The sequence below is a fragment of the Lichenostomus cassidix genome, chromosome 8 (assembly GCF_008360975.1).
Source record: "Lichenostomus cassidix isolate B80296 chromosome 8, HeHo_3.0, whole genome shotgun sequence".
Classification (NCBI taxonomy): domain Eukaryota; kingdom Metazoa; phylum Chordata; class Aves; order Passeriformes; family Meliphagidae; genus Lichenostomus; species Lichenostomus cassidix.
In genome coordinates, this window is record NC_139489.1 from 7,881,056 (window position 1) to 7,893,353 (window position 12,298).

At 44.2% G+C, this 12,298-nt stretch overlaps 1 long non-coding RNA gene across 1 annotated transcript; it reads right to left on the reverse strand.

The window, feature by feature from the left end:
* Window positions 1-6,962: 6,962 nt before the first annotated feature.
* LOC146433740 (uncharacterized) lies at window positions 6,963-11,081 on the reverse strand. Its single transcript, XR_014853609.1, has 3 exons — window positions 11,003-11,081; window positions 10,205-10,384; window positions 6,963-7,713 (listed from the first exon to the last, which is right to left on the reverse strand). It is a non-coding gene; the product is annotated as an uncharacterized LOC146433740 (long non-coding RNA).
* Window positions 11,082-12,298: the final 1,217 nt, after the last annotated feature.

The window sequence follows — 12,298 nt, forward strand, 5'->3', positions numbered from 1 at the left end:
AAGAGAAAAAAAAAAAAAGCTTTTACCAGCAATATTTCTCCTTCCCCAGCTGTAGGTTCATATTTTTAATGTCAGATTGCAAAAATAATAAAAAAAAAGGGGGCATGGGGGGGGAGAGTAGACAAAAAAAGCAAACATTTAGCTCACAACTGGATGGGAAATGAACTGGAAGCTCACATTTGTGTATATTTTTCCCTGGCGAAGAGAAGCCAGCTGGTATGTTGGAAGGTCCTGAAAACCTGTCCTGACATCAGCAGAAGTGTGAGCAGCAATACCTCTCCCGTGCTGGCTCATGTGTTTTCTCCTATCTCACTTCATCTCTCACTAAGCTCGAGTGAGCCCACACTATTGCAGATTTATCGCCATCTGAAAAACATTAAATATCTCAGGGTTTCAAATATTTGCAGACAGCTGAAGAAGTGGCTGTGATGGAACTGTCTCTTTCTGGCATAAAGCTATCAATTTTCCATGAAAGTTGAAGCCTGGATTTTTTTTTTTTTTTAATTTTCTTTTTTTACCCCTGGTAAAACGCTGTAATAAATGACTTGCTCCCCTTTTAGCGAGCGCGAGGAAAGCGGACAGTCATTATTACCAAATGTGTGCACACACAAGTAACTAAGGGAAAATAAATCCCATTTGAAGGTTAATTAACTAAGGCAGGGTCACAGCTTGACAATCTGCCCTCAGCAAAGGGGAAGCACAACATCGGAGGGTCTATGAAGCAGAGCCATAATGAATTGTGACTTGAGGCTTGTCTGTACAGGGAAATTACCGCGCAGCCAGCTCGAAGCTGGATTTATAGTGCTCACTCCACATTTATAGCATTAGACCCTTTGTGCAGACTAATTAGGAACTAGTTTACCTCATTTGCCTTCTGACAAATGCTACGTTGCACAGAAGCCCAGAAAAGCAAATTGAGCCCCATCAACTCCTTGGTTTTCAGCCCCACTGCTGGCTTTGCTTAGTGAGTAGCAAGTTCAGGCTGAGAAGTGAGAAAGGGGCCAGGACAGACACGTTCAGCCCCCAAAATGTGGGCAGGAGCTTGAGGTTGAGCTCAACACCCTTCAGTGCCCCCAGGTTTGCACACAAACAAGCTTGAAACAATAGTCACATCCATCCTTGTAAGAAAGCTGAGGGTGAAGCAATGGAGGAGCCAGAGTACATTTGTCATGTCAGCATCTTGTTCAGTCCACTCCTCACTCCATCCCTGCCTGAGCTGTGGTGCCTCCCACAGCTTCCTATGCCCTATGGATCAGGAAAAGCCACAGAGGCTTGGCCCTGGAGGCTTCAGGGAGTCAGAGCAATGCCTGTGAGGAGAGCCACACTTCCAGCGCAAGGCACTTAGGAGCTCTGCTGGAGCAGGGTAGGACTGAGACCAACCTAGATTACTTCCAAGGAAATTTCTAAGAACCAACTGGCTCACTTTCACTCTGCCTAGCTTCTCTGCCAAGCTGAAGGGCACCAAGCCAGCACCAGGCCACCACAGTGCTGAGCAAGCACACCCACCACAGAGGGTTTGCAAAGGTTTTTCTGCTTGCACCCCTCTGCCATACACCAAGCACAGAGAAGGCAGCATGGAGTCCGTGTGCTGCAGAGGGGAACTGTGCCAGGCACCAGCTGGCACTGGGAAAAAGGGTAGAGCTGGCTTGGGCAGCATCAGGCCAGCAAAGGTGACAGGATCAGGCTCCCACACACTGATTGACAGCCAAAGTCAAGTCCTTTAAGGTTGCTTCACAGATGCAGGGTCACACATGTGAAGGTAGTCAAGACACCAGGTGCCAAAAAGTGCTGGGGAAGGTCAAATATGCCATCAGCAGTTAAAAATAAACACACTTCTTCTGGCATTTTGGCCTTTTGAGGCACCATAGAGACAGGGATGTTAACAGATGTCAGGAGGAGGAGGCGTGGGAAGAGCTGTCATGTGGGACCCTACTGAGACCTCAAAGTCAGTTCACCTCCCTGTGCTGCTCTTTCCCTGCAGTAACAGAAGACAAATAACCTCCTCTGGGGAAACTTTTCCAAGTCCTAAGGGGTGGCAGAGCTCTGATAAGAAGGAACTCAAGCCATGGCTTTCTAGGTGAAATGTGGCTGCTTTCTCACCCCATTTCCCCCATACCAAAGAGGATGGATGAGTTTCAGGGGTAAACGCAAGGTGCAAAACACACTTTTGTCCAACAGAGTCTCCAACACAGTGAAACAGGCCAGCCAGTGGGGGACACACCATATGGTGGGCTAAAAGCTCCCCCTTTTGGGGAGATCCCTTTGGAGACAGCTCCAGCACAGGGAGGAGGTGTCTGGCAGACACATTTCCGTGCTAAAACCAGAGATAAGAGAAGAAATTACTGCCTATCTCTCATCTGCTGTGGCAATAATGAAAGGGGTTCTCTATACTATGAACATTCACTCCCTCTCCTCCCCTGGGGCTTGGAAGTCCACCATCTCCTGTCTGCAGCAAGTTTTTCATTTGTCGCTTTATCTCATTTTTCTTTTCCTGCTTAAAAACTGTGGGTTTCACAAAACTTCTGAGAGACCTGCTTTACTGAAAAGGAAATGCTTAAAGCCAGCTTGACTACAAGGTGAGCCCTGCTGAAGGCTCGAGTCAGCTGGTGAAAAGGCTGTCTTTTCCCCAATAGTCCAAAACCCAAAGGACGTGGAGATAAAACCATCAGAGAAACTGCTGAAATGAGAAACAGGCACACAGGCCACCGAAAGACAGAGCAAACCCCAAGAGGCACCATCTAAGCAAAACCATATGGCAATCTCAGCCGAGCCATCAAGAGATGGATTCTTTTCCTACCCGGCGCCTGCCTGTGTGCTCTCCAAGCGCCTCGTTGCAGACCCTTCCAGCAGAGAAGCATCCCAAGTGACCTGCCCAAAGTGAAAACACCAAGCTAAAACCTCCTACAAGACCCTTTTCTTTCCCTGTCCTCTATCTTGCTTCTGTTTCCCCCCCTCCACCTTTTTTTTCAGTTTCCATGAATAAATATTCTTCCACTATTCACTCCGAACTCAACCATCACCTAAGACTCTTTACTTTCACCTACTGGATATTAGGAAAAATTTCTTTACTGGAAGGATGGTCAGGCATAAAACAAGCTGCCCACAGAAGTGGTGGAATCATTGTTCCTAGAAGCGTCCAAAAAACACATAGATGTTTTTTGGTGGCATTTAGGGACATGGTTTGGTGCTGAACCTGGCAGATATGTTGAAGGTTGGACTCTATGATCTTGAAGGTCTTTTCCAACCTTACTGGTTGCATGGTTCTCAATACAAGCACTAAAGAATCAAGCATCTCACAAGCTTCCACACTGCTGGCATCACACTACCAGCACTTGCCAATTCCTGAGAAATCAATTACAACATGATATCCCATCATGGCCCATCAGATGAGCTCTTTCACAAGAAATTTAGGGGAAGGAAAAACACCAGTGAGAAAGGGCAGGGGGAAAAAACTGTGGGTATATAATTTTATTTCCAGTGGTCTGTTCCAAAGTAGAGATTCACGTTCATTGCTGGATATACAGATTGCATGCCCATGAAAATATAGATGGCCCCTTCTCTATGAAAAACAGCCTGGGGAATAAAATAGGTATAAAGCTACATAGTACATACTCTGCAGGCTGGCCCTATGAAGTCACAGCCCACCGATGTGTGCATACTGTCATATATTTACCTAATAAAATATAAATAATATTTTATGTAGGAGTCAGTTTATGAGGCTGTGTGTATGCAGAAATGGGAGGACCTGTTCAACAGGAGAGAGGGAAGGTTAAAAGACCTGTGTTGTCACACTGATTTACAGGCTGATTTAACTGGTATTTAAATATGATTATTTTGGGGGATGTGGGTGGTCATTCACAAGGGAATGCCAATATCTTTCTTTAAAGGGTTTTCATTTATTTCTTGGGCTCATGTAGTTGTATGAAATCTAAATACATGAAACTGCCAAAAACTCCAAACATCCGTTTGGGGTACTTTTGTATGGCGCCTTTACCCAAAACACCACAAAGAAACAGGTAAGAACCTTTATTCCTCATCCTCTAAGAGCAAGGCTGTAACATCCATCACACAGACAAATCCTCTGGGGAGAGAAGATGTTCAGCAGCCTCCTCCAGCACAAGGAGGAAGGTGGCTTTCACCAACGCTGTCCTGACCATAAGGTTCCTCTCCCTCATACCCTCACCCACCTCATATTTCTCTGCTGTGCACTCTCATATAGCCTTATTCTTATTTTAAGAACGTGAATATATACATCTGAAAACCCAAACCATTAAAAAGTAGTTGGCTCAGACTTTTACTGGAACACGTGCACAAATATGTTGTTTGGATATTTTTACGGCCATTAACTTTTCCATATATAACCCAGACCTCCCATTAGGTGTTGTGAACTGGATCGCCTCTTTACTTGCCAAGTTATATTTCAATTAAATTAAAGTCACCTTTGGTCCTAATGAACCCCCGTTGTTTGCCTAATGCCATGATTAATTCCAGCTGCAAGGAATGGTATTAGCCTGGGTGGGTACATGGTTGAAGACTGATTCTCCTCCAAGATTTATGGGTGCTAGAGAAGGCTCCATAACTCATGTTGCTGAGTCTATAACTTTTCAGGCAGTAAACAGAAGCTTCTGCCACAACAGGCCTCCAACTGGTGGATTCACCCTTAATTTGTTCCTGCAGTAGGAGCTTGACACAATTCTATGGGCATGGATAAACTCCATTTTTCCCCCCAAAGCTCAGGAGAAAGAGGCATCCCAGACCTTGGACAGACACTTGGTGACAGACATCCTCACTTGCAGAGCCAGGAGGAACTGAAGCCTGCACTCTCCATCCACACCCTCCAGAAATGAAGGGTTCCCTCAGACCACGTTTCCTCACCAGACTCACAGGGCCCAGAAGAGAAAAGCAAGCAGTGACCAGATTTTGTCCTGTGGTCTGAGAAGTGCTGAGCTCTGGCTCTAGGGCTAAACATTTCTTTTGGATCCAAGACTAGTTACCCAATGACTAGTTACCGTGGAAAAGTAGCCCTAGAAGTAGAAGCCATAGGAACCCCAAGAGCCTCACATACATGCCCAGCCATTAAGATGCTCAGAAGGGAGAGGACAGCTCTCCACACCCTTGCTCAGTGCCATTGCAGTGATCCTAGACACACCTGGAGCACATCTGCTGGTCCTCCAGGAGATGCAGACATGAGACACTTAGCTGTGAGCCAAAAGCCACCCTTGGGATGAAGTCTCAGCATTCCCAAAATGGGGCTGCCTCAGTGCTGTAGCAGAGCCCAGACTTTAAGAGCCCCAGCACTTAACAGCAAAGGTCCATCTGAGTGCAGAACCTCTTTCTGAACAATTTCCTACAAAGTAAATGTTTGCATGACCAACAGCCACTGATGAGCTCCTTCTTCATCTAATCCCTTTGATGCCACTTGTACTCACAGTCATCCTGGCACCAAATCATGGCAAAATCCCACCACCTCACTACCTCTGGTGGAGCAAAGGCAGGTGCCTGCCAGGCCCAGCACAGCATGGGAGTTGTGCCAGCTCTGGCCACAGCCTCTGAATTCTCACTGCAGCATGAGATCCCAAAGAGAGCATTACAGAGACCCTACGAAGCCCCTGAGTTCTTTTATTCTACAGGTGAACTTACTTGTGGACAGTCCCTTCTCTACTCCCTTCCCCTCCTCTCCCCTGTATTAAGGCCGCAGAAGTTGCTTGAGTATTCAAAAACATGATGAGATTATCAGTCCTTTTATTAGTGCCAGTGGCAATCTGATACCATGTCCCAGCCTGGCCACTTGCTTCACACCTCCCCAGCCAGCATAAGCCTTCCTTATTCACAGTTGTGGAGACTTCCAGAAAAGAGAGGGAACTCAGCAAGACTGACACCACAAACTCAGAAAATAAAGTACTGTTTAGACAGTGCAGAGATGGAATAGGGTAAGGACAGATGGGATACCTCAGCCATATGAAAATCTCTGCCTTCTCCTCAAAAACATCGTCATTACAGAGGAAAAAAGAAAGTGTTCTATTGCCAGAACCCTGCTTTAGGTTTATATCTGTGTAAGATGAGACCTGTTGTTTATATCCAAGGCAGCCTTTCCCTGGCAATCAGCCTACAGGATCAATTCTTAGGAGAATTATCACCTATTTAAACCCAGGTATATCAGGAGTAGCTCAATCTAGATGGAGTTTAAGACAGAGATGAGAATAAGGCATATGATTTCAGAGGGGCCAAGGCAGCAGAAGCAAATATCCCTGAGTCCAAGGTTCAGAATTCTCTTACTCCCTACAGCAGCTCAACAAAAATCACAGCCTAAGTACAACACTACCATATTCTGTTCTCATGACTTCCCTGGCACCCACCTCACCTAGACCAGCACTGCACTTGAGCAAGAGTGAAAAGGCAGAGCCAAACCATGTTACACAACTCCACAAAGAAATACAGAGGTTCAATATGCTACAGACAAACCCAAGAATAACCATTACACTGTGGAAAGTATTTGCCACTAAAGCATTTTTCATTAGAAGTGGCATTTCTGAGAGTTCTATCCTGCTGAAAAGCAATGCCAGCCTCACATCAGAAAGTCTTTAAGAAAAATTTCCATTGCTATAATTAACTTCTCTGTTGAGATTGTATTGTTCCTCTTTCACAGAAAAATCTCAGCAAAATTTCCATGGTTTAAAGGCAGCCAAAAAGGTGTCCTGTTCCATTTTTCAGAAAAAACTTGTGGTCACAAGGCATCTAGGAGAACTTTGAGTTAGACACAGGGTGCAGAACAAACACAGCATAAACATCCACTCCCCTGAAACCCAAGACAAGCCAAATGAAAGGCCTAGATTATATGTGGGTCAGCCTTGACCCTGGAGCAGCTACAAAATCCTATCTGTTGGCCAACAGTTGCCATGGGACCACAGAAGAGTCAGAAACAATAGAAGATCCAGACTAGGACAGCATGTTCCTTCTCCCAGTATACCTTTTCTTACAAGCTTTATTATTGACTTGCAATATATGAGAGGAGCCTACAGAATGAAGGCAGAAACTTAGACAAGAAATCTAGAAGGAAGCCTGGGCAGCTCAAGGAAACTGTACCACTCACTGCAGCCAGCTTCTAACCCAGCTTGGCTTCAACCCTGCCAGTGCTCCAGCAGTGAGAGACACTCACATGTGAACTGCTATTTGTCCCACACACTGCAAATTCAGTTTTTCCAGACAGAAAAAGCCTTGAATGAGGCCCTGTAATCCCCCTGATCTCTGGTTTTGGGTTGCTAACACATGCAGATTAATAGACCAGTCCCTACAAGAACCTGCCCCACATGTTACTGCAAAGTCTTCTGGCTTGTGTGTTGCATTTCAGAGATGTGGAGGAGCAGGCAAGACCCTCCAAAGTAAAACCTAGAACAGTACTTAACCCAGTTACCTCTGCACTGAGCCCAGTAACTTCCAGATTTCTCTGTGCAGCTTGCTCCTCGCTGTTCAAATAAAATAGGAATATTCTTTAATTCTCCTTTGAATATAGGTCTGGTAATCAGGTGCTGGTTTTATTCAAACACCCCCAAAGGAGATTAATAGTTACATTTCCTCCTGGCAATAGCAGTCCATGTACTGACAAAGTAATATTAATTTCATCTTTCTGAGATGAGAACATTTAATTTTATTCTCTTAACCTCAAGAGCTAACTCCAAAGATATTGATGCACTGATGCTGTTGATCTCTCCATCCCTGTAGAAAGGTCAAAAATATTCTCCCACTTTTTATACCCTTTGATCAGACTTTACTGAACTTAAAAAAATAAAGCTGCTGTGAATTGGGTAGGGAGGGAGCAGAAACAAAGGAGAAAAAGGAAGAAACTCTAGTTTATGTCCATCAAGACAAAGGAAACAAAAACTGTTCAACTGTCCCACACACATGGAAATACGATCAGCTAAACACCACAAAGGGCTCAGAACCAGATGCATCTTATGCACACTGCTGCCCAGAGAATCATTAGGAAATCAGGGAAATGAGAATGCATTTTGGAGAAAAAAATACAGATGAGAGTAAATGTTGTAACTATGATTACATTGCATTCATTTCTCAAAAAAAACCTTATTTTCCTTTGTTAAAGTAGAATTTTCTTACATTTCAAGAATAGGATCAGAAACAGCCTTTCTGTTTCAGCTGCATATTTCCAGGATACAATCTGGAGCTCCCATGTCAGACAGCAGGTCAAGAGATGGTGAAGCAGCTGATCCCATTCCCAGCAGAAGACATCCCTACCTAAGAACAAGGCATCATCTCAGCTCTCCTGCTCCAAAGCCAAGTGCATCAGGCTGATACTCAAACCTCCTTTTCCCCCCACCTCCTACAATATCTGATCTACTGCTGCCTTCCAGCATCAAAGCAAACCCCAGCATTGTCCATTTTTGTGGGTGCTGGTTTCCAGGATCTGAAGCTGATGTTGCCAGATACAGGGATTCCCTTTATGAAAGCCACATCCTGTTTTGCTACTGACTCTTGGCTCGGGAAAGCTATCTATAACACATCTGCCCTCACTCTGCCACTTAAATACCACTGACAAGTACAATTAACACCAGGTCAAACATACCACTCCACATTTTAGAGACTCTGGTTTCAGCTGTTGTAATGAAGCTCTCTGATTGTGCCAATGACTGGAAACAAACACTAGGACATAAAGCAGGGTCAAGAAATATCAGCAGGATTTTTTTTTCTCTCCAATCAGTGAGGATTTTAGTCTGCGGTTTACTTACTAACTTAAGGAAAAGGGATTTGTTAGGATTACCATCTTTGTACTAATATGAAACCTGCTAAAATATAAATAGCTGTTTTATTTATAGAACATATATTATACAGGGCTAAATGATACCCCAAACCATCCAAAAACTCAACAGAAAGTTGAACCAACTGCTATCTTGACCCTCAGTTAGTCAAGGAGGCAAGTAACCCAGGGAAAAACAAAACAAAGAAATAAAAACAATGAAACAACAGAAACAATATCATTCCCAAATTTCTTCCAGTCCTTCTGTTCCACTGATGCACCACCTTCACCCCTTCTCAAACAAAATGCCCAATGCCTTGTCCAGAGACTCAGATGAACAACTGAATGAGACTATTCCAGGAAATCTCAGCAGAACATGAAACCAACAGGAGGAGCAGATGTATTCCCCAACTTTCAGTAGCTTCAGTCTGAAACTAATTTTGTTGTTGTGCCATTAGACACTGCTCAATCCCAGGACTTGGTTTCAGCTGCAAGAAGCACCCTGTGAGGGCTCTGGGTGGAGCTGCATGGACAGGAACAGGAGATGAGCACAGCTTCTGCTCTACTTGTGGTTTAACCCATCCAGAAGGAAGAATTCCCAGAAATCCCAGATGCTGCAAACATCCTTCCCCAAGAGGAAAATAAATCATTTCAGGGTGGTTTCACAGAGCCAAAAGTCCTGGTTTGTTGAATTGGTATTTGGTTATGCTCCCAGCCACACCTGATGCCCTTCACTGCTCACTCACCATCCCATGAGGAGCACCTGTAGCAAATCACCCACTTGTCCTAAATCAGCAGGTCTGGACAAGAAAAACTGAAAAATAACAGTTCAAAAGCAGGCTCACATGCTATGAAATGCTTCTTCTGCTATTCTGGATCATTGCAAGCAAATCACAGATTGGCATGTGTGGTCAGATGTTTTTTTCATCATGAAACCTCAGATTCTGCAGGTGACCTCCTCCCATCCCACCAGCCTGCACTACCACATGGGACAGCTGACAACACAAATATATCCAGCCCTTTATCTTCAGAATGCTTTCAAAGACTGCTCTTAAAAAGTTTTCACAATGTAAAAAACCAAAACATTTCTTTGCTGAAAAAGAAAAATCCACATTCCCATCAGATTTTGCTTACAAAACACACATGAAGTCAACTTTTTAACTTTCCCTTTGACAACATAAATCAAAGTAACTGCTATCCATGTCACATCTCAGTCCTCAAACCTAGAAGAGGTCCCTACTCATCAGACAGGGACAAAGTTGCCCTAAGCAAAACCACAAAGAACTTAGCCAGAATGAATTTTTGTAACACCAAAGGAGAATTGTGAATATATATTAATGGGATAACACCGCGATAAGCTCCACATGGGTACAACAAAGCAATAGCAATAAATATATGACAAAAATCAGCTTCACCTTTAAACTCATCTCTCCAGGAAAAGCAAATGTTTCTCACCTGTGAGCCCATGGCAGATGGTGACACACAAGGTCATGAGGATGAGGTGGCTGCATGGCTGGTGGAGTTTCTTCCTGGGGAGTAAAACATGCCCAGGTCCTTACCTTACAAGTGAAGTTTATGGCCAGGTACTGTTGTCCTGATTGACCACCAATCCCAGCTGCTGGCACATCAGAGTACCTGGGCAGAAGGCAAAACATGGACCAAATGGCCGAAGTGTTCCTCTCCATCCATATTCCAACTCCATCTGCCAAGAACCTCTTTCTAAAGCAAATCCTGTTGGGTACATGGAGCAGGGACTGCCCTGGTAATGGAGGCTCAAAAGCTGCAGACAACATCCCACTGCAAATGGGTGGAAGAATCCAAGGCAGATCCTTCCCTTCCTCAAATAGCATCCCAGGTGGAGTTAACTCCTGGAGATGGAGACTGACACTTCAGTCAGATTGAGTTAGCTAACACTTTTCACCTGGGACACTCATAACTAAGCCCAAAATGGATTTGCTGGCAGTGTTCACCCCTTGCTGTCATATTGCTGGCACCTGGCCATACCCCTGAGCAATAAAGCAGACAAAAGCCCAGAGAAAATTATGGGATGAACTCTTGGAGCAGCCACAGGCTCATCTAGAGTTTCAGACCCTTCATTTGCAAATCAGTTCTGGCTGACACTATGGCAACTAGGCCACAAGAGTCTTCCTTCTCCAAGGGGAGTGAAAAATTAGCCCCATTCCCATTGCTTATTTTTTCATGCTCAGCATTAAAAGCTTTATCCAGACTACAATTATTCCATCATTGACTTACAGCACAGGCAGGTTTGGAGGATCATCAGAAAAAAAAGGAATGTCTCTTCAGCAGCATCTCTCAACTGCTATGCCTTAAAAATATATATATACAGATGTCAGAGTTTTCAGAAGATAATGAAAGGACTTCTGAGCATTCAAGATGACTGCAATTTAAAATCCTTCAGTTAAACTACGGATATTTTGCCAAAATTTCTTTTAAAAAGCAAAAGGCTCATTCCACCACAATACAAGTCTTTCCATCCCATGTACTTCTAGAAGAAATAATGATTGTTCTCTAAAAATATTTTGGAAATACTTTTATCAAAAAGACTAGGGGAGAGGGTCTAATCTTTTTAAAACAATTTTTTCTTCTCTCCCAGCTCCTTTACCTTTCCCCTATCATTTTAGCATAGTAAAAGAGGAAATGCCACTTAAGCAAAGAGTTCAGATGCTTTTTAATTCCATCAAAAATAGATTCAGAAAGTGAGTAAAACACTTTTTTCCTCAGAAAAAAAAATCAAGTTTTTAGGAAAAAAAAAATTAAAAAGCCCTTCAATGAACTTCTCTTACTGAGTTTTAACCTGGTGCTCTTTCCAATTAGGGCTACACATTTAAAGTCCTTCTAACAGTGGCATAATAAACCAATATTAAGCTCGTTTATTGTTACTTGCTAGCTCAAAAATGTCTGCTTTCCAGCTAAAACACCAACCTGCAGTCACAACCTCGGAAAGAGCTACATCCAAGGTCAGAATCCCTAATCCTAAATCCCCCTAATCAACAAATCCATCCCTGGTGAATATCCCAGAGATTACTTTCCAAGCAGCTGAGTGAGATTGCCTGCCTAACTGGAGGATGGGCAGAAGAAAAACTTGCACAAGGTTTGCTGGCAACCTAAATATTCTATTCTCCCGCTCCAAACAGGGCACCAAACAGGCCTCCATCCTCCCCCTGTTCAGCACCTTCTGCACAGCTGAGACTGCTGTGGGAAGAGGTGTCCTGGGCTGGGATTGTTGTCACAGGGCAGGGACTGTTGTTAAGGGGTGGGGTCTGTTCATACATCATCAGAGCCTAGAATCCTAGAATCCTAGAATCCTAGAATCATCATAGAATCATAGAATGGTTTGGGTTGGAAGGGACCTTAAAGATCACCCAGTTCCAACCCTCCTGCCATGGGCAGGAACACCTTCCACTGGACCAGGCTGCTCCAAGCCCCATCCAACCTGGCCTTGAGCACTGCCAGGAATGGGGAATCCACAGCTTCTCTGGGCAGCCCGTGCCAGGACCTCACCACCCAGCAAAGAATCTCTTCCCAGTG